Genomic DNA, 20637 nt, shown 5'->3' with positions numbered 1-20637 from the left:
ATGCACTTGAGCTGCTCCATGTTCAAGTCAGCATTGGCAAAATCCAGTACCACTTCCTTGCAAGCTATAGGTCCCCCTCTATGACCCAGGAAACCCATACCATGCATTTAAACTTATTAGAAATACTAACCATCCAACTCAATACCATATTCATGGGTCAATTTAATTGCCTCACTGTTAACTGAGAATCCTATATGACACCAAACGTAGAGGCACAAAGATTCCTGGATTTTGTAAACACACACTCCCTGGACCAGATAGTCAATATAACAATCAGGGGTGCAACCATACTGGATCTGGTACTCACTAATATGGGAGAGTGCTGCACACCCTCTATTGTATTGTCTTCCATGGTAAGGTCAGACAACACAATGGTGTCCTTGGAAGTAAAAATAAAACCTGGACTCCCAGCTTAACCTGGAACATTCAGCACTGCTGCCTATGCAGAACTGTTCACAGAAACCATGTACAAGCATGTTAATAGTTGCATAGATGCAGCTGTTCCCAATGGGAAGAAGTACAGAACTAACCCAAAAAAACAAGCCACCCTGGTGGAATCACAAAAGCCACAGGCTGTATAACAGAAGGAAGAATATTGTGACAAAAATTAGGAGGTGCGGCACCCAGCAGGATAGAAGCACTCTCATCAAACTAAACAAACAACTCAGATGACAAATAGCATCTACCAAAGCTAAATTTGAGTTAAGTCTGGCCTTCCTGGCCAAGGACAAGTACAAAGCATTCTTTAGTTATGTCCACAACCTCAAAGGCAATACACAAGTGTGTGCAGAGCTCATTGTAAATGGAGCCACCTATACTGAGTCAGAAGATATAGCAAACCTCCTGACTGATAAATTCAGCTCCAACTTTACCCCTTTCTCTCCCCTCAACCATCCCTCAGGAAATACCATCAATCATAACTCTCCCTACTATAACTAGGGAACAGGTCCTTAAAGCTCTCACTAAGACCAAGAACACAGCATCAATGGGCTCAGACAATATCCTAGAATGCCTTCTAAATAGCATGAAACATGACCTATCAGGACCTCTGAAATTACTATTTAACTGTAGCCTCCAAACAGGCTTCATGCCTCATGAATGGAGGACAGCAATAGTCATCCCTCTGCACAAAGGTGGGCCATCTACAGAACCTGAAAACTGCAGACCCTTACGTCTCACTAGTCTTATATGTAAAGCCATGAAAAAAATTAATCATGGAAATGGTCAATAGAGATATAGTAAACCTCCAGACACTGGACCCAATCCAGTTTGGTTTTGCCAAGGGCAGATCATGCCTACTCAACCTGGTTGACTTCTTTTAGAAGGTAACCAAAGCAATGGATGAGGGAAAAATGGTTCGCACTGCCTACCTTGAATTGACCAAGACATTTGACACGCTACCCCACTCTGCATTGTTGACAAACTCAGGATGTTAGGTACAAACTCGTATCTCACGCGGTGGACAGCCAGCTGGCTCACAGACTGGACCCAGGAGGTTAGAACTGGGGAATCCACCTCTGCAAAGATGCCAATGACAAGTAGAGTCCCTCAGGGATTTGTCCTTGGACCACTCCTTTTTGGCATTTACATCTCAGAAGTCAAGGTCAATGTCAGTGGTCTCTGGCTGACTAAATGTGCAGATGATTGCAAATTAGGAACTATCACTGAATCTCACACTGACACAAATGTTCTCCAGGAGGGGCTGACACAGACAAACAACTGGTGTCAGAGCCATGGACTAAAACTAAATGCCAAGAAATGCAGAATAGTGTCCTTTGGGAAGTTATTCACCCCTGGTAACTATCATATTGACTACACACCCCTTAGAGTTGACCCAGTAGTCAGGGACTTAGTGACACACATAGATAGCAATCTAGCCTTTGACCATCACATGTCTACAGTTGTAAGGAAATCATTCGATGTTGAGCAACTTATAAACAAAGGTATGGCATCTAAGTCTAAGTAAATCATTGTACCATTGTATTAGGTATTCATCAAACCTATCTTTGAGTACAGTGCTCCCTTTGGTATGTACCTAACCAGGCATATCCAACAGTTGAAATTTCCACAGAGGTTTCTCACTAAAAGAATACAGGGCGCAGGTAATATGTCCTATGCAGACTGCCTCAAGGCCCTATCCCTGTATTCTGTTTCCTACATGCTTTTGAGGGGAGATCTATGTCTGGCATACATGGCATTGTCAGACCCCACTCTGATGGACCTCCTGCATACCCACAAAACAAACAGCACCAGAATTACCCATCCTAAAGACATAAACCTTGCCTGTGATATAAATAGGACCTGCTGGAGAGACAGGTATGTATCCCAGAGACTACCCGTGAAGCAGAGTTCCTCCCTAACCAAATTCAAGTGCAACTTGAACAACTGGATGGGGAACAAAAAAATCATCCCTAGTTTGGTAGCTATGTTTCTAATGGACAATGGCATCCTGTACATGGTTTATCTCCAAGGCCCCTACTTGTAAATGTTTCATCTCACAAACACCTGCTTACACTTATCAATGGTATCAGAACTTGTCAGAGATTTGGAATACATGGTTAGGCTTAAAATGGCCCTTGTGGTCGTTAGCATAGTAAACACCTATGAACCAATTCATTTACATGGTCTTACAAATAAGTAAAAAAAAGAGAGTAGTGAGCTATATTAAAAAATGTAGAGTGCAAATAGTTATGCTACAGGAAACACATTTGGAAAGAACTGAGCATGTGAATTTGATAAAGAAAGGTTTTCAGGATGGTTATTCAGCAGAATATCAGCGTCAAAGGAACAGAGGAGTACCTATATTAATTGCAAGAGGAGCTCCAATAGTGATAGAAGATGGAAAAAAAGGCGATAATGGAAGCTATAGTAGTAGTAGTACTAAGTACTACAGCTCTCGATTGCCCATTTACAGGTCTGTCAGAAACAAGAAAAATTTTGAACCCACAAAATTCCAAACAGAACTCAAATCCTGTAACTGGTCAGTTCTAAAGTACCTTCCCCTAGATGAGGCAGTAACATATTTTAGCGCCACATTTCTTACCATACTTGATTCTCATGCTCCAAAACGGTCAATCAAAATTAAAACACAAATAGCACCTTGGCTAACAAAAGACTCCAAATCTATAATTACACTTAGAAACAAAGCACGGGCCAAATGGTGTACTACCACGACACCCCTAGATCGTATTCAATTCCAGCAGCTAAGAAATAAGACTAAAAAAGCCATCACACTTCACAAAAAAAACTATTACTGCCATCTACAGAAACATCAAAACAACCCTCAAAAGTTTTGGGCGTGTATAAATGATCTTCTTCATCCAGGTAAATCCTCCACTCCTACCCCAGCAACATTATGTAATAAAAGCCCAGAAGAAGTAGCAAGTACCTTTAATAGTTTCTTTACCGAAACTATTCAGTCCTTAGCCAACTATCTACTACCTGCTCCTCAATAACAGATTCTATACCCAAGACACTACTCTCCTTTAACCTCCAGCCTGTCTCCACATCCTTTATCCGATCCTTACTGAAGAAGCTAAAGCCAACTACCCTTTCTGCAGATCTTCTCCCAGCCAAATATCTGCAAAAAGCTGCAGATGTCATAGCATACCCCATCTTGATCCTAATTAATTGAACCATAACAGAGACCACAATCCCCTCAATTTGGAAAATATCCTATGTAATACCACTCTATAAAGGTAGCTCATCCACAGAACTATCAAACTATAGGCCAATAGCCATATTGTCACCACCTGCCAAAATCATGGAGAAGTGTGTGCACAAACAACTTCTATACTATCTCATCCAGAATAAACTACTGACCAACTCACAACATGGATTTAGACCCCACCACAGTACATCCACTGCCCTCCTCTCTTTTACCAATATAATTAACCATAACTGGAATAACAAAAAAATATCTTCAGCTCTCTTTCTGGACCTGTCCAAAGCCTTCGACATGGTTAACCACCAGCTACTTCTCCACACTCTGAAAACCTTGTACTTAGACAACCAAGCTCTCCACTGGTTTCATGCCTACCTCTCTGGTAGGCAACAAGCAGTGTTGTGGCAGAATAAGCTCTCTTACCTGTTACAAAATACCATAGGAGTTCCTCAAGGCTCCATATTAGGACCTCTTCTCTTTCCTGTCTTTACTAATGACCTCCATACAGTCATCACAGATGCCACCTGCATTCAATATGCAGATGACTCTACACTAGTATGTTCCAACACCTCTCCAGTTAACCTACTATCTACAACCCAGCTCACTTTTACTACAGTGGAAAACTGGCTATCAGATCATCACCTGATCTTAAACCCAAACAAAACCAAGCTACTACTCTTCTACCCAACCCATAAATCTTCTCCTACATCGTTTACCATACAATCTAACAATGGCATTATCATCTCCCCAGACTCCTATACAAAACTCTTAGAAGTTACCATTGACAATAAACTTAGATTCGATATGCATATCAACCAAACCATTAAATCCGTTAACAAGAAACATGGGTCACTGTACAGGATAAAATTCTTACTAACTCCAATGGCCAAAGCGGCCATTGCCCACTCACATCTTCTCTCTACCCTTCTATATGCCTCTTCCGTGCTTACTAACCTTAACAAATCTGACCTTAACAAACTCTCATGTTGTTATAATCATATTGCCAGATTTGCAACTGGCATGCCCTATAGAACACACCACTGCCTTAACCTAAAAACCCTTGGCTGGATAAAACTACCAAACCTTCTCCAGCTGAACCAACTCACAGAAGCATTTAAAATTCTCAAACAACCCGATAACACCCCTGCAATGAAAAATATAATAATTCCTTACACCAATCTAGGCTGTCTTCGCTCATCAAACAGGCTACTTGTCCAAACAATCAAATCCTATAACTCAGGGGGTGATTGGAAAATATGGAACTCTGTCCCCTCCAACATTACTCTTACTACCTCCTTAGTCCAATACAAGAAGAGTCTAAAACTCCATTTTCAGTCACATTGGCTTTGCCAGTGCTCTAACCCAGATTAGCTCCTTTTTGTTAAACCAAGGTCATACTTTTCCTCTGGATTATCCAAGTTCAAAAACTTTAACCTTTTATTCTCAAATGATCTAACTCTATATTTCCTTGACTTATTTCTGACTATAAATAGAAGCCCTTAAATCTTTTCTAAATGGACAACTTAGGGAAGGGACCTGTAACCCCAAACAAGAACAATGAATAGAAACTAAACTCAAAATCTAAAATTGTCTTATTTTTAAGCTAGCATGTTTGAAAAATCTGTATGAGAACTTTCGTATTTTGTGGTTGCTATAGCTAGGATGTTTTGTAGCAGTATGTAAATTGATTTTTCCTCTCATATGCTTTACTATATGTAACAAATTGTAAATGTTCCTATGTTGCAGCTTTTCTCCCCGAGCCTCCGCTGAAAATGGACATGTATCCAGTCGGACCATCTCGGTCAATAAATGTAAAATAAATAAATAAATAAATACTAAGGGGCTATTGGCAAGCATAGAGGATTACGCTGGCATGCATTTACATTCCACCTAAAACTGCTATAAGTTGCTTAAGAAAATTCTGGGAGAAACAATCATCTTTCAGCAATGAATATTACTTATAGGTGGGACTGGAATTTGGTTTGTACAGTGAAGATGTGTTGGGGGCCTAGAAGGTAAAATATAACAAAGGAGGGCAAATTTTTGAAGAAAGTTATGAAAATCTTTGGTATTGAAGATGTGAATTCAGTACTAGCAATTCAGAGTGAATTTACATATTACTCATGGAGATACAAAAACTGGGCTAGCCTAGCTAGAATTTATATCTCACAGGAACATGTGCATTTAGTTGAAGGTCTTGAAATGTACCCAATAACTATTTCAGATCATGCACCGATAATGACTAAAATAAAAATGCAGGGTAATTAAATAAAAATGATACACTGGCACTTTTCCACTTATCTGCTGAAAAGAGGGAAATTTCAGGAATGGGTTTTGGAAATAATTCAGGAGGTATTACTGAAAATTTAGCTAGGTAGTGGGATAAAATTACAATGGAGTTTAAAGCTAGGGTGGAAATAAAGGAAAGGGAGATATTATTAAGAGGTAATAAGAATTATTTAGAGGGATTAACAAATGTTAAATTATTGCAACATGGGGGGAGTCTCTCAGAGCAAGAAAAGGAGCAACTACAGAACGCGAAACAGAAAATAAGGGATTACCTCGATAATATGCATGAGTTTAGAAAGACTGATGTTAAGCAAGTGTTTTTTGATAATAATTCTAGAGCACAAAATTTTTTAGCACAAAGACTCAGGGAACAGAAAGTGGAAAGGGCTGTTACCAAGCTTAGGGAGTCTTTAACAAGGAAGATAAGAGATTCTGTAGAAGTGTTAGAAATATTTCGTAAATTTTATGAAAGTTTGTATAAAGCAGAGAAATACAGAAATCAAGAAAAGGTACAAATGTAAATGTTTATGGAAGAATTAAATATGCCAAGGTTACAGGTAGATGAGGCTCAATTACTAACAGGATAGGAGGAGATAAGATAAAAATGATTATGTATAAACAATCTACAGGAAAGTCCCAGGAATACATGGTATTCCTGTGGAAGTTTGGAAGCTAGGAGGGGAAAACTGATAAAGATCTGGAAGGTTTTGTTTAACAGTATTGAAAGAGGAGAAGAAGTACCAGCATCCTGAAAGAAAGTGATGGTAGCTGTAATATCTAAATAAGGTAAATATCCATTGGATCCAGCTTCATACAGGCCCATTTCAATACTAAACCATGATTATAAAGTGTTTATATCTATAATGGCTAAAAGAATGGCAAAAGTGATACCAACACTGATAGATAGGATCGGTGTGGTTTTGTGGAGGGGGGGGGCAAGCATTTGACAACATTACAGAACATTGATGATCTAGAGGGAAGCTGAATGTAAGAAAATACCACTGTTGTTGGTGGGTCTTGATGCAGAGAAAGCATTTGACAGAGAATGCTGGGACTTCATGAGCAGGGCAATGAAAGTATTTGCTTTCCATGATACAATTATAAGACTGATTAGGAGTATACATGTGGGATTGGAGGCGAAAATTAAAGTGGGTGAGGTCCTCTCTGATAATTTTTGCTTGAGTAGAGGAACCAGGCAGGGGTGTCCTCTTTCCACTTTGTTGTTTGCATTATATTTAGAACCACTGGCAAAGAAAATAAGGGTCTCAGAAATTCAAGGATATAACTGGTATGGCAGTCAAGAAAAGCTGGCTCTATTTGCAGATGATATTATTTTATTCATGACAAAACCAGAAAAGGACATTACAGTTTTGTGGAACATTTTAAGACACTTTCAGATCTTTTCAGGATATAAAATGAATGAAGCTAAAACAAAGGCGATAGTGGCAAATTATGTGCCCAAACATGAATTACTCCAACAATATCCATATTTATGGAGACATGATAAAATGAAGTATTTGGGAGTATGGATTAGAAGTGACTCTGTTGCAGCAGCTAAGGATATGTGGGAAGAGACTAAACAGAAGATAATACAAAAACTGAGAAAAAGGAGGCTTTGTTATATGGATATGGGTAGTAAGATACAAGCAATTAGAATGTTTTTAGTCACTTTAATCTTACACACAGGTTAGGGTAGTGATGGCGAACCTATGACACACTTGTCAAAGATGACACATGCCACAATGTTTTGTCTGACATATCAGCGATCACCGACACCTGAGTTAGCAAAGACACTGGTTTTGCATTCATTGCTCATGTAAAGTGCACTGAATTATTTTGGGTTTGGCGTGTCAAAAGCTCCTGGCACAAAAGGTTCACAATCAATGGGTTAGACATATTGTTATTAACCAGAGGAGAAGCTGGGGATAGCATTTGAGAAAGAGGTGAAAGATTTTATCTGGGAGGGGAAGATGTCAAGGGTCAAGTGGGATAAGCTGATTCTTCCAATAGAACAAAGTGGACTACGATTACCCAATTTGAGGGGTTATTTTAGCACAGCACATAAAATTCTCACTGAGTGCACAAACCAAAAAACAAACTGTAATCAGATTAGGGATCTACATTTTTAATGTTGTTGTGCAGGCACCTTTGAAAAAGCAAAACATACAGCATTTTACAACAGCCAATCAAGTCAAGGCTTGTATTTTGGAAAGATTTAACCACACCCTAAAAGCAAAAATGTGTTGACACGGTAAAGCTTTTAGTACATATAGATATATAGACATACAGTCATCACTGACAAGGAACTATAACATCCGCTATCACTCAGCAATCAATATGAAAACCAGTAATGTGACTGATTCCAGTTCCTTACATGTTTGGAAAACATTGTATGGTGATCTTAAATGTTTGTTTGTCTTTTCGGCTTTTCCCGGTTAGGGGTCGCCACAGCAGAACTCCAGTCCGCTAATGATTGGCAGTAGATTTTTTATGGTGCCAAGTTGCCAGCCCGACACCCAACCTGGTGATCTTAAATGCACATTGGAAAATACAGGTTAAAGAATGTATGTCATGAATTAAGAAGATGCTCAATAAAGCATATAAACTAAACTTTACAGATGAAATATTAATCATTTCTGAATGCACAGCTAAACTTGCACCAGTATACAAATTAAATATTACATTAATGATGAGGAAATAATAGATATATTTTATGAGCAAGAAATGATAAGAACTGAAGACTAGAAAAACAATTTCTCAAAAAATTAAAAGAAATTAAAAAATGGTTTAAATGAAATTGCTTGGGTGATATTCATGGTTTGACAGCTGTGTAGATTTTAAACAGGAAAACAAACGTAAAATTGTAAGATTACCTGCATGATGTGGTAACAGGTAGGCATGCAATGCAAGGGGAAAATCGAAGGGTGTGAATGGGTCTTGTATGACACTACTCAGCAAAGCATCTTTACAAATGTTCCCCCAAATATATAGTTTCTAATTATAATTTTAAATTAATAAATGAAATAAAATAAAACATCTGAAACCTCAGGTTGGAACTAAAAAACACCACTAAAAATTAAAATAAAATTAGTTCCATTCCACATTGATGAAGATTACTAAAGAAACTTTTAATTATAAAAATGATAAAAACAAAGTGCTTTTGTGAAAAAATTCAGACCATCAGCCTGAAAATCTGAGAGTCTGATGAAGTGATTTCCATACTACTGTAGACATATGATAGTCAAAGGCCAGGTTGCTGTCTACATACATTCCCAAGTACCTGACTACTGGGTCTTCTCTTAGGGGTGTATTATCAATCTGGTAGTTTCCAGGGGTAGCCATTTTCCCAAATGATATTATTATGCATTTTTTGGCATTGAGTTTTATACCATAGGTCTGTCACAAGTTATTAACCTATGTTAGGCCTTCTTGGTCTTTGGGCAATTCAGTGACTGCCCCTAGTTTGCAGTCGTCTGCAAATGTGATCACCCAAAGACCTCTGATATTGGCCTTGACTTCAGAGAAGTAGATGCCAAAAAAGAGCGAACCCAGCACATCGTCCTGAGTGACTCCACTACTAACTGGTCTCTTTTTGGAGGTAGATGCCCTTATCCTAACTTCTTGTGTCCTATCTGAGAGCCAGTTGGTTATACAACTGGTGGGTAACTTTGAAATGTGGAACCCACTTGAGCGAGTCCTGAAACACAGACCAAATACCCAAAAAACAGATTTGCATACACTAAGTCTGAGATTGCCATTTCTTAGAATATTCATTTATCTCCAAAGTATAGCAATCTCAGAGTTGGTATATATAGGTTTGGGGGGGTGAGGGGCTTGTTCTCTATATTAGGGAGTGCAAGAAAGCCCCCGCAAAAAGAAGTTTAAAGGAGAATAGCGATCTTTGAGATTCTTTTCCTGGGTTTTTGGTCTTTTTTTTGGCTTGTCTTTACTCTGCAATTTGAGTGCTGAAATTTCAATAAGGAGCAAAACTAATGACATATTGTTTTTTAAGGGCATCTAGACTTACTAGTGATGATTATGATCAAGTGTTTTATCAGTTAAAATCTGATTTTATTAATAGAGGATACAATAATGATTAAGTTGAAGAAACATTATTTGAAGTGTGAACACAGAGAAAAATCAATGCCACTCCATTATTTGGCTTAAACAATAATATAGATTGGGTTTCTGATAAATCTAGTTGAAATAAGCCTACATATGTATGTATGCGTTTAACTTATTTCAGTAATATTAGTTGCATTTCTGAAATAATTAAATGCAATTGGCCAATTTTGATGGTTAATGATGATATTAAACAACTTGTTGGGTTGCCACCATCTTCTACTTTTAAGAATTCTCAATTGAAAAAAATGGCTACATAATAAAAATGAATAAAACCACAACAGGCACCCAAAGAGGCAGAAGGTAATAATAAAACACGAGCCTGTAGGTGTAAGCAGCAGCAGGTTTAATCACATAAACGCCACACAATACAAAGCGTTTTCGTCCACCAGACTTCCTCAGATGTAAAAATGAAAAAATGAAGGCTGTGCCTGCTTATATACCCCTCCCAAGCCAATTAGTAGTTAAAACAATTGTTTAATTGACATCAATTAAATCCTGTAACTAAAATATTTGTGACAACCTACCAACTTGCCACAAATACAGATGAAAGTAGATAAAAATATGCACATTTTTTAAAAGAACTTTAAAATAAATATATAAATACTGAAACCATCACAATGTGTTGGACAGATAAATAAACTTGAATCAAAAACCAACAAAAGGAACTTGCAAAACAATATATATACTTATTTTATAGTTTTGCAGCTCTCATTTTTAAAATAGGGGCAATGGATATGTATTCATTCAGCCCTGGGAATCTATTGGCTTCCAGTAACAACTGACAAAATATTTCTCTCACCTCTATCCTATTTTCCCACGGGCCCCCCTCACATCACATTGCACCTTCTCTACAACAAAGAAGCCCCATTTTGCTTGGGGACATGTCAGTGTATGTTTAAACAAGGCATTTTTAATATCTTCGACTCAAATAGCATATAAATGCTCATAAATCCTCCTTTTGAGTTTACGAGTAGTTTTTCCAATGTAAAATGCACCACAGGTTTTACATAGGGCTAAATAAATCAAGCCTTCACTATTACAGTTGGAAAAACTACTACTCTGAATCTGATGGTCTCTTGACAGGATGTATACAGAATCCTGTCTAAGTATATATGGGCATTGGGCACATGCCCCACATTTGTAGGTTCCCAATTTCTTACATGAAACAATAGAACCATTATGCTCCAGCAAATCCTTGAGGTTCCTGCCTTTTTTATATGTAAATCCTAGGGTGTTGGTAAACAAAACATCCAACTCTGAATAACACCTAAACCTGCTCCAGTGTTGAGTAATAATGTTTTTAACCCTAGAGGTATTCTGATTATAAAACTTCACATAGTTACCCCCAAGGTTTCTTGATTTCATTCCTGGTAACATCACCCCTGGTTGCTGTGTGGTACCCTGCACATTTATTGGTACTATCACACTTGTATCTCCTGTTCCCAAAATAGGGGCAAACCTATCCTTTCTCCCATTCTTTACTTCCTCCAAAACCTCATCAATTAAATAGTTAGGATACTTCCTAGATATAAACATTTCTTTGACTCTCTGACTTTCGTCTTCGAAGTCCGAGTCCAAAGAGGTCATCCTACAACTACGTGCAAATTGTCCCTTGATAATACTTCTCTTCTGTTTAAATGGATGGGAACTAGTGAAATATAGGTACGAGTTAGAAAAGGTTTCCTTTCTATATACATTAGATGTAAACTGCTGCCCTAGGACGTCTTTTTTAATAGTGACGTCCAGAAAGTTCATATAGTCATGTGTAATATGGGAAGTAAATTTCAAAAAATTAGTGGTATGGTTTAGATAGTCTATGAATTCTGTTAACTTATCCATACTACCTTTCCAAAAAATGCAAATATCATCCAGGTAACGTTTGTAATATACCCAATATTGTGCATATTCAGACTGGAACACAAACTTCTCTTCCCAAACCATGAGCACAATGTTGGCATAAGTAGGGGCACAACTTGCCCCCATGGCCACTCCCTGGATCTGTTTAAACAACTCACCCTCAAAAAATATAAAGTTGTGTTTCAATACCAAATCCATCAACTCTGTATAAACCAAAAAATTATTGTGGTCAAGTTTTCCATGTCGGTGAACGGCATCCTGGAACCATTCTGACCCTGTAGAATGTGCAATCACATTAAATAAATCCTGAATATCAAGAGTTACAAATATTAAGGAATCTGAATACATGTTGCTATTAATGCTTCTCAAAAATTCCCAGGAATCCTTAAGTATACCATTGGCCCTAACCCAAATATCTTTTAATTTTATATCCAAACATTTGGCCAACGGATGGGTTTTAGAGCCATTGGCTGCCACAATGGGTCTCAGGGGTGGATCCTTCACACTTTTATGTACCTTGGGTATCCCGAAAATAGCAGGGATACGGGGTCTGTCCACACTGAGATACTTAAAAGTGTCCTGGTTTATAAAATTGTCATTCAGCATGTCCTGTAAAACCAAATCAATCTTACGGTATGCTAAGTTAATCTCATTCTTGGATACCCTAACATACCTGTTGGTATCATTAAGCATATCCATCATCTTACTGGAATACAAAATACTGTCCATGAAGACCACCCCTCCACCTTTGTCGGGTTGCATCACCCTCAGGTATCTATTTTTTTGAATGGATTTGAGAAGTACCTTTTCTTCTCTAGTCATGTTAAATTTACCATGCCATCCACCCCTATATACATTCCTGATTTCTTCTTCGACCTCCCTTTCAAAATTTTTTAGCTGGGGGTGTATAGGGGGATTATAGGTACTAGGTCTTCTAATACCACTATTAGTACCACCATCCTGTTGCCCCTGAAACATAATATCTAAATTCTTTTTCCGTAGAAAAATCCTCAAGTCTTTTAAGCTGTCCACTAAATTACCCCCTGTAGAGGGATGAATTTAAAACCTTTTGAAAATAAAAGAAAATGTTTCCTGTCAATCTCCTCACTACTGTAATTGTAAATTCTAAAGTCATGTAGGGTGTGACATGGTCCATCCACAGTAATATTCCCTGTACTCCATTGGTCCAATATGTTGGCTAGTCCCCCTTCCTGGCTACCACTCTTATTTATCTCGTGCCGTTTGGGGGACCCCTGTAAAAATACCGCACAGGGGATTTGTGCCTTAACCTGTCTGATCTCCTAAGTTCAGGGAATTCAGTATTGTTTGAATCCTGATGTTCCCCCATCCCTGAATCACTGTAGATCACTCTATAGTCCATAGAGTCCCAGGCATTGTGTCCCCCTGGTGGAAAAGAAGAGGAATAAGTACTGTGTTATGGTCCAGATTTATCAAAATAATTATTTTTTCGACCAGATTTGCCATTCTTAGGGTACAGGTATGCTTTTTTCTGTCTGTAATCCCTCAAATCCCTATCTATTTTGCCACACTTCCTTTTAAAAATAACATGACATTTTTCTTCCACCTGTTGCTTAATAATAAAATATTTTCTCTTCTCATTTTCAACAGAAAACATAAGATCATTGGTCACTACTTCATTAATGTATTCTATCTCCTGATATACTTGCCCCATAATCCTTTCATTTTCTTTAATCAGGGCTTTCATGACTTCAAAACCACTACGGTCAAAAATACTCAACAATTCTTCCTGAAAGGGGGAGCCTTCCACTACATTGTTCGGAAACTTATAAAAACGCAATCCTTTGGGTACTATACCCCTTTTAATACAGTCATGCAAGTAACAATTGTCAATACCCAGAGTTTTATGTTTGTAAATTAAATCAGTGAGGCTGATGTGCCTGTAGAGGAAGTAACTGCAACTTCTTCCAGTTTGCCGTTGAGGGGCACTAGAGGTGAGGCTGCATTACAAAAGGGAGCTGCAACTAAATTTTGTTACAATCATTTGGCAATGAATTCCCAGAACCAAGGTCCGAATGGACAGTCCTCCCTTTTAGGGGAACGTGGTGTTCAGGGACATGCTCCTGTGGAAATGACTGATAGTATGGCTAATGGTGACAATGGAGTGCACGAGTGGACGGACTCTTCCTCTTTGGCCTCATGGCTTGTTAGTTACAAGTCTTTTTCCAGTCACCAAGGTACTGATAATAACTTTATATTTAATGACCGGGATGTTGAGAAAGACAGTGAAGTGTCTTATAGAGCCAATATTAAAAAACTCACTGATTTAATTTACAAACATAAAACTCTGGGTATTGACAATTGTTACTTGCATGACTGTATTAAAAGGGGTATAGTACCCAAAGGATTGTGTTTTTATAAGTTTCCGAACAATGTAGTGGAAGGCTCCGCCTTTCAGGAAGAATTGTTGAGTATTTTTGACCGTAGTGGTTTTGAAGTCATGAAAGCCCTGATTAGAGAAAATGAAAGGATTATGGGGCAAGTATATCAGGAGATAGAATACATTAATGAAGTAGTGACCAATGATCTTATCATTAATGAAGTAGTGACCAATGATCTTATGTTTTCTGTTGAAAATGAGAAGAGAAAATATTTTATTATTAAGCAACAGGTGGAAGAAAAATGTCATGTTATTTTTAAAAGGAAGTGTGGCAAAATAGATAGGGATTTGAGGGATTACAGACAGAAAAAAGCATACCCGTACCCTAAGAATGACAAATTTGGTCGAAAAAATAATTCTTTGATAAATCTGGACCACAACACAGTACTTATTCCTCTTCGTTTTCACCAGGGGGACACAATGCCTGGGACTCTATGGACCATAGAGTGATCTACAGTGATTCAGGGATGGGGGAACATCAGGATTCAAACAATACTGAATTCCCTGAACTTAGGAGATCAGATAGGTTAAGGCACAAATCCCCTGTGCGGTATTTTTACAGGGGTCCCCCAAACGGCACGAGATAAATAAGAGTGGTAGCCAGGAAGGGGGACTAGCCAACATATTGGACCAATGAAAGGGAGGTCGAAGAAGAAATCAGGAATGTATATAGGGGTGGATGGCATGGTAAATTTAACATGACTAGAGAAGAAAAGGTACTTCTCAAATCCATTCAGAAAAATAGATACCTGAGGGTGATGCAACCCGACAAAGGTGGAGGGGTGGTCTTCATGGACAGTATTCTGTATTCCAGTAAGATGATGGATATGCTTAATGATACCAACAGGTATGTTAGGGTATCCAAGAATGAGATTAACTTAGCATACCGTAAGATTGATTTGGTTTTACAGGACATGCTGAATGACAATTTTATAAACCAGGACACTTTTAAGTATCTCAATGTGGACAGACCCCATATCCCTGCTATTTTCGGGATACCCAAGGTACATAAAAGTGTGGAGGATCCACCCCTGAGACCCATTGTGGCAGCCAATGGCTCTAAAACCCATCCGTTGGCCAAATTTTTGGATATAAAATTAAAAAATATTTGGGTTAGGGCCAATGGTATACTTAAGGATTCCTGGGAATTTTTGAGAAGCATTAATAGCAACATGTATTCAGATTCCTTAATATTTTAACCCTTGATATTCAGGATTTATTTAATGTGATTCCACATTCTACAGGGTCAGAATGGTTCCAGGATGCCATTCACCAACATGGAAAACTTGACCACAATACTTTTTTGGTTTATACAGAGTTGATGGATTTGGTATTGAAACACAACTTTATATTTTTTGAGGGTGAGTTGTTTAAACAGATCCAGGGAGTGGCCATGGGGGCAAGTTGTGCCCCTACTTATGCCAACATTGTGCTCATGGTTTGGGAAGAGAAGTTTGTGTTCCAGTCTGAATATGCACAATACTGGGTATATTACAAACATTACCTGGATGATATTTGCATTTTTAGGAAAGGTAGTATGGATAAGTTAACAGAATTCATAGACTATCTAAACCATACCACCAATTTTTTGAAATTTACTTCCCATATTACACATGACTATATGAACTTTCTGGACGTCACTATTAAAAAGACGTCCTAGGGCAGCAGTTTACATCTAATGTATATAGAAAGGAAACCTTTTCTAACTCGTACCTATATTTCACTAGTTCCCATCCGTTTAAACAGAAGAGAAGTATTATCAAGGGACAATTTGCACGTAGTTGTAGGATGACCTCTTTGGACTCGGACTTCGAAGACGAAAGTCAGAGAGTCAAAGAAATGTTTATATCTAGGAAGTATCCTAACTATTTAATTGATGAGGTTTTGGAGGAAGTAAAGAATGGGAGAAAGGATAGGTTTGCCCTATTTTGGGAACAGGAGATACAAGTGTGATAGTACCAATAAATGTGCAGGGTACCACACAACAACCAGGGTGATGTTACCAGGGATGAAATCAAGAAACCTTGGGGTAACTATGTTATGATTTATAATCAGAATACCTCTAGGGTTAAAAACATTATTACTCAACACTGGAGCAGGTTTAGGTGTTATTCAGAGTTGGACGTTTGTTTACCAACACCCTAGGATTTACATATAAAAAGGCAGGAACCTCAAGGATTTGCTGGAGCATAATGGTTCTATTGTTTCATGTAAGAAATTGGGAACCTACAAATGTGGGGCATGTGCCCAATGCCCATATATACTTAGACAGGATTCTGTATACATCCTGTCAAGAGACCATCAGATTCAGAGTAGTAGTTTTTCCAACTGTAATAGTGAAGGCTTGATTTATTTAGCCCTATGTAAAACCTGTGGTGCATTTTACATTGGAAAAACTACTCGTAAACTCAAAAGGAGGATTTATGAGCATTTATATGCTATTAGAGTCGAAGATATTAAAAATGCCTTGTTTAAACATACACTGACATGTCCCCAAGCAAAATGGGGCTTCTTTGTTGTAGAGAAGGTGCAATGTGATGTGAGGGGGGACCCGTGGGAAAATAGGATAGAGGTGAGAGAAATATTTTGGCAGTTGTTATTGGAAGCCAATAGATTCTCAGGGCTGAATGAATACATATCCATTGCCCCTATTTTAAAAATGAGAGCTGCAAAACTATAAAATAAGTATATATATTGTTTTGCAAGTTCCTTTTGTTGGTTTTTGATTCAAGTTTATTTATCTGTCCAACACATTGTGATGGTTTCAGTATTTATATATTTATTTTAAAGTTCTTTTAAAAAATGTGCATGTTTTTATCTACTTTCATCTGTATTTGTGGCAAGTCAGTAGGTTGTCACGAATATTTTAGTTACAGGATTTAATTGGTGTCAATTAAACAATTGTTTTAACTACTAATTGGATTGGGAGGGGTATATAAGCAGGCACAGCCTACATATTTTCATTTTTACATCTGAGGAAGTCTGGTGGATGAAAATGCTTTGTATTGTGTGGCATTTATGTGATTAAACCTGCTGCTGCTTACACCTACAGGCTCGTGTTTTATTATTACCTTCTGCCTCTTTGGGTGCCTGTTGTGGTTTTATTGGTTCCTGGTTCTGTGGCACCCTTTCCTTGGAGTTTTTGGATAATAAAAATGAATATATCAGTACAAGAGTGAAAATTAACAAGAGGGTACATTTTTTCTTGTTATACTTGTAACTGCTGTTCTTCCATTTTGAAGGGTTTTATAAAACCTAGACGACTATGCAGACTGTAATGCATCTAATGATGTTTATGTGGCTATATGCCAATGATTTTATGTAAGACAAACAGAATGTTGAAAAGGTGAACTGGTGAGCACCTTTATGATATTAAGATGAAACTTTCGAATGCTTTAACCAAAAACATTAATTGTGTTGGGTCTAGACATAATTTTAAATTTTCAGTTTTACAAGTTATTCATATGTATGTGATAACATCACTAATATTACTGAAACATCAGAATTTGGTTGGATGCTTAGATCACAGGCCATGATTTTCCTGGCTTGAATATTCTCCCATGTTTCTGAGGACCAGGTCCATAATGATACTACCCATAGTGGGTGTATGAACTAGCTGGTACAGGGTGCTTGTATTTACAAAGATCTGGAATCTCTGGACTTGCATGTTTGGGATCATGTATAGTGAGATAGTTAAAGTCCCCTATGAGTATGATGTTGGGATGAAAGCGGATGTCTGTAACATATTTAAGTATGTGTAATGGGTTCCCTAGGTCATACTGGGGGACCTGTGCAAGCATACAGTATGAAACTTAACCTGTGATAATTTGGATCAGGAGAAACTTAAGTGCATCATACTATTTGACCAGCCTTGAGGTGTTTTTTTAATTTTTTATATGTGTACATATATATAAATATATATATATATATATATATATATATATATATATATATATATATATATATATATATATGTATGTATAAGAACACTTTATAAGCTCGAAATACTGAAATCTCGAATTTCAGTATCTCGAGTTCATAAAGTGGAAGGATCGGAAGATCGCAACCCCAGAAGTGTGAAATTCAAAATCTCGAATGCAGGAGATTTTAAATTAGTGGTTCTGGTGTTGCACTGTGTTCATGGATTCAGGTAAGTGTTTATGTTTAAGGTTGTTAGGTAGGGGCTGTAGTGTGTGTTAGTATGTGTTATTACTGTGATGTGTGTGTGTGCGAGAGGAATGTAGTTTGTGTGGTGGTGTTTTGTGTCTGTGTGTATGTAGTGCGACCTTGAAGTTAGAATATTTAAGTAGGGGGGGTGTGCAGGGGGACTTGCCCCCCTGTATATTATAAGGGTAGGTGTGTGTGTGTGCTTATTTAGTTGTATGCGTATGTGTTGTAATGGCATTTGAAAGTGTTGAAAGTTGGAATTTCAGGGATTTGCAGTTTTGGGATTTAGGGCTTCATGATTGTGTGGTTTAGGGTATTTGGATTTTCTACTTTATGGGCTTGAGATTCTATAATTCAAGATTTCAGAATTTCGAGCTTATAAAGTGAATCCACATACATACATATATATATATACACACACACACACACACACGCACACACACACACACACACACACACACACACACACACACACACACACACATATATATATATATAAATTGAGACCTTTTTTTTTTTGTACACACACACACAGCACACACACACACACACACACACACACACACACACACACAAACACACACACACACACAACACACTTATAACACATTTTGTACCTTTTCTTTTGTGTTCCACACACCACACACACACACACACACACACACACACACACACACACACACACACCGCACATACACACACACACACACACACACACATACATATATACATTTCACACACACACACACACACACACACACACACACACACACACACACACACACACACACACACACACACATACACACACACACACACACACACACACACACACACACACACACACACACACACACACACACACACACACACACACACACACACACACACACCACACACACACACACACACAACACACACACACACACACACACACACACACACACACACACACACACACACACACACACACATATATATATATATAAATTGAGACCCTTCTACCTTTTGTACCTTTCTGTGCAGTAGCTGGGCTAAATGTGTAGAAGGCATAATACCTCTGCACTGCAGGGGTGCTTCTACAGCTTTAAACCATGTCTCAGTAACCACACAGAGGTTTTTAAGTTCTCCGGGTTGAGTAGAGGTTGCAGGGAGTAGAGTTTCTTGTTTAGACTTTGGCATTGAGCAGTAACACCATTACATTTTCTTGGTGTGTTGATTTCTATATTGGAAGGTTTATCAGGTGTTGGCAATAGTTAAAAAAGGCACTATGGGGATGGACAAGTTTTTAGCCATTATTCAAATGTCTAGAGGGGACAGGGACAATATCCTCCCATGCTGATAAATATTGTACCCCCTTCAAATGACACCAAAAATTAAGCAATTTATTAACGTCAATAATTTTTTATTCATATTGTAGCATCATCCTTGGAGAAGGCAGAATGCTACTCAATGTTAGGCTCATACAAGCCTGGAACATATAGTCTGAGATCTCCATCATGTCTCACTTCATACAGGCTAAGAAGATACATCTCAGGTTGTTTATCCACCGGATAGGTTCATAGGTTCATAGGTAGGTACTAGGCTATCTACCCGAGGGCATTTTTAAGCCTAGCCTGAGTGTGTCAGCTTTCGCCACCCCATTGATTAATTAACTGTGCCTCTGTCAAGCAGAGCCAATGAAGTGATCCCAGGGGTGTATTTTCTGTTACCCATCCACTCGTCAAGGTTTCTCTTGAAGTGTGTTAGTGAGGGGCTCTGCCTAATGTAGTTAGGAATTTTGTTCCAAAGCATGGGGAGTCTCTGTGACAGGAATCTATCCCTCCAGCATGTTCTATTTATTGTTGGGGTGAGGTTTAGCTCACTAGAGCTCATGGCTCGCAGTGACTTGGATTTCTTTAGGTGGAGCATGTCCATCAATTCTGAGTTGGACATGGCTTTGTAAGTCAGGCAGAGATCACCTCTGAGTAAGCGATATGCCACTGAGTACAGCTGGAGTTTTTTTCAGTCGGGCTGCATAGGACATATGTTTGAGTCCAGTAATCCTCTTGGTGAGGTGTTTTTGTGGTCTTTCCAGCTGTTGGAAGTGTCTTGTGAGGTACATCTCAAATGAGTC

This window comes from Protopterus annectens, chromosome 12.part0 (genome assembly GCF_019279795.1).
Source record: "Protopterus annectens isolate FY-2018-M chromosome 12.part0, PAN1.0, whole genome shotgun sequence".
Taxonomy (NCBI): domain Eukaryota; kingdom Metazoa; phylum Chordata; order Ceratodontiformes; family Protopteridae; genus Protopterus; species Protopterus annectens.
Note: the sequence above shows the minus strand (reverse complement) of the source record.